This window comes from Vipera ursinii (genome assembly GCF_947247035.1).
Source record: "Vipera ursinii genome assembly, chromosome: 14".
Classification (NCBI taxonomy): Eukaryota; Metazoa; Chordata; class Lepidosauria; order Squamata; family Viperidae; genus Vipera; species Vipera ursinii.
The window spans coordinates 3,735,833-3,739,161 of record NC_139527.1 but is presented as its reverse complement, the minus strand read 5'-3'; the positions used below and the strand labels follow the sequence as shown (position 1 = coordinate 3,739,161).

At 49.1% G+C, this 3,329-nt stretch overlaps 1 protein-coding gene across 1 annotated transcript in view; it reads left to right on the top strand.

Annotated features, from left to right (window-relative positions):
- The window catches only part of RBM19 (RNA binding motif protein 19), an 81,175-nt gene extending 78,680 nt beyond the window's left edge, over positions 1–2,495 (top strand). Inside the window, exon 26 of the transcript XR_014493771.1 lies at positions 2,478–2,495. The gene's annotated coding sequence lies outside the window, so the exon portion shown is untranslated. The remainder of the gene's footprint in view (positions 1–2,477) is intronic.
- The last annotated feature ends 834 nt before the right edge of the window (positions 2,496–3,329 follow it).

Below are 3,329 nucleotides of genomic sequence, written 5' to 3'. Positions count from 1 at the left end.
AGCCAGCGAGGGATGCTCGGCTGCACCCCGGAGACGGTTGCCTTGCAGCCGTGAGTTGTGATGGAGGACGGGGCGGCAGCCGCCAACTCGAGTCTTTTCAGCAGGAGGCCAAGCGCCTTCCGACAGAGCCGCTGATGGCTTCCTCTCCTCTCAGCCAAGGCCGCAGCAGGAGCGGTTTGTGCTTTAAGTCGCAAACAAGGGAATCCAGCCAGTTCTGACGACTGTCAAGACAAGCCGGGGAAGAGCAAGTGGGCCTTTTTTGGCTGGCCTGTCTCTGGATTTGCTGGGGGGGTGAGGGAATTTGGGGAGGAATGGAGCCGTCACTCAGGATCAGTGAAAATTATGCGTGTCGAGCTGACAGCCGGGCGCGCTCCGGCTTCACCCTCACCCGGTGCCGACTGGCAAGAGCGGATCTGCTGTGGCTGAGGTTTTGCGTCCACCTCCGCCTCTTCTCTTGGCCAGCTTTCCCGGATTTAAGTGGATGGAATCCGTCCAGGTTTCCAGCAGCGGAAGAGGCTGAGGGGGGAGGCAGGTGAACAGCAGGGCTGGCTCCGGTGGGCCTTGGTTGCTGGACCCGTCCTCCGGTTGGTCCAGGAGAACGTGCCAACAATGGGGTGCCGGGCACCCCTCCAAAACTCAGGAGCCTAAGAAGCCTACAAAACTGCCGTGCACGTTCCACACACACACACACACCCAAAGAAAAATGAAGAAAGAAGGGATCCTGTTCCACTTTGGCTATCTCCCTTCCTTGAGGCCTTGCACGACTTTCTTTTCTTTTTCTTTCTCTTTCTTTCATTCTTTCTTTCTTTGCTTCCTTTCTCCATCCCTCCCTCCTTCCTTCTCTCCTTTCTCTCTCTCCCTCTCTTTCATTCCTCCCTCCATCCCTTCCTTCCTTCCTTCCTTTCTTTTTCTTTCTTTCTTTCTTTCTTTCTTTCTTTCTTTCTTTCTTTCTTTCTTTCTTTCTTTCTTTCTTTCTTTCTTTCTCTATTCCTCCCTCCTTTCTTCTCTCCTTTCTCTTACTCCCTCTCTTTCTTTCCTCCCTCCATCCCTACCTTTCTCTCTCTCTCTCTCTCTCTCTCTTTCTTTCTTTGTCTTTCTTCCTTCCTTCCTCCCTCCTCCCTCCCTCCCTCCCTCCCTTTATATCCCACCTTTATTATTTTTTACTAAACAACTCAAGGAGGCAAACATATCTATTCCTCCCCATAACAACAAGCCTTTCAGCTGAGTTGGGCCAAGGGGGACGGGCCCAGCCATCTTTCACGCATAAGGCAGGTCTAGAATTCACTTGTCTCCTGGTGATTGGCCCAAAGTCACCCAGCTGGAATACATCACTAGGGCGGGACTAGAACTCACAGTCTCTTGGTGATTGGCCCAAAGTCACCCAGCCAACTTTCATGCTAGAGACAGGACTAGAACTCACCGTCTCCTGGTGATCGGCCCAAAGTCACCCAGCCCGGCTTGCAGGCCTAAGGCGGGACTAGAACTCACTGCCTCCCGGGGATGCCAGCTGGCTGTCATCCTTAAGGCGGGACTAGAACTCCCATTCGCCTAGTGACTGGCACATAGTCTGCCCGCTAACCTTTTGGCTAAAGGCAGGACCTGAACTTAGGGCCTTCCCCGTTTATAGCCTGGTTCCTTAAGCGATAAGACCAAACAGACTCTTTTTAGGCTCGCCGTGCAATCGATACCGTTTTAAGAAGCTGATGAAAGAGACAAAAGCTACAAACTGGAACCAGACACTTTTCTTTTAGGTTGGATGGACAAACAGATTGGCGTGGGGGGGGCGTGGGGGGGAGCCATAGGACTTTGTTTTTCTATATGACGACAGCAGTGAGGCTCCTCTGTGTGCAGAGACAGAAGGACTCGCACAGACCCACAATGGAAGAATAGCTGGGAAATTAACGGAGGTGGCGGAGACGGGGAAATGGATGGCTTTGATTAAAAGGAAAGACTTCAATGGGCTCCTTTTCTGCTTGGAAACCACTCTATTATTATTATTATTATTATTATTATTATTATTATTATTATTATTATTATTATTATTATTATTATTATTATTAATTTATTTATTTATTTATTATTTTGCTGGAAACTGAAAGAAAAGGAAATGTTAACCTTGGGGTTTGATGATTAGACTTGTTTATGACAGAAGAGCCGTCCGTCGCGTTTTATTCCAGTTCAAAAAGGTTGTTAGTTTTTTACGCTTTCGTCTGTGTTAAAGTCGGACGTTCTCCCTTTTTCCTAGGGTGTTTTATTTTCCCCTTTGGTTTGCACTTCCCGATTTTGCCTTTTCTCACCCTTTCGAAAGTTTATTTGCTTTTTTTTTGTATTTTATGCTCTTTGAAATTTAACAGCTTCCTTCTTCCCTCCCTCCCTCCCTCCCTCCCTCCCTTCTTTCTTTCTTTTTCTTTCCTTTTCCTTCCTTCCTCCCTTCCTTCCTCTCTTCCCTCTTTCCCCCCTCTCTTGCTCGTTTGCAGAAGCTGACCCGGTTTTGGTTCAGGGCAAATAAATAAATAAATCACAATCAACGAAGCCAAACGAATCTGGGAGCCTTCATCCGGACTTTTAGTTGGAAGAAGGAAAGATGGGAGGTTACCCCCCCCCCAAAAAAAAAGACCGGGCCGCAGAAGCTTCTTGGATGAGAAGTGAAACGTCTTCGAAGGAAAAAAAAACCCAAGGCAGTCCAGTCGCCTCCTGAAAAAGCATCTTTGGGATTGGTGACTTCCGTATTCGGGGAATCAATGGGACCGAAGCGATGGGGAAATAGCCTTAAGCTAGGCCGTAACGTGTGCGCTGGCAAAGCAGGCACGAAGCGGCGAGTGTTCGGTGCCAGCCAGTGCCATCAGGATCCATCAGGGGTGTCTGCTGTTTGTTTACCTCGAAGGCATCGCTAGATGGGTGCTGTGTGCTTGTTTATACAGTGACAGAAGGCGTTCTCAGAGGGAAAGGCAAGCGCACACATGCGCATAGGCACACAAACGGGGAGAGAGAGAGCGGGAAGGGAAGGCTTGTACTCCCTACTTAATGCTGCGTGGCAGGAACAGTTGTATAATTACGAGACAGGAAGACACTCATCCTCTGGTGAGCTTAGAGGAGGACCAACGGTTGTAGGAATTGGGGACGTCTAGCTTAGTGGAGAGAAGGATGAGGGGTGACGTGACAGCAGTCTTCCAATGTCTGAGGGGCTGCCACAAAGAAGGGGGCTGGTGTCAAGCTGTTCTCCAAAGGACCTGAAGACAGAACAAGAAGCAACGGATGGAAACTAATCAAGGAGAGAAGCAACCTGGAACTAAGGAGGAGTTTCCAACAGTGAGAACAATTAATCAGTG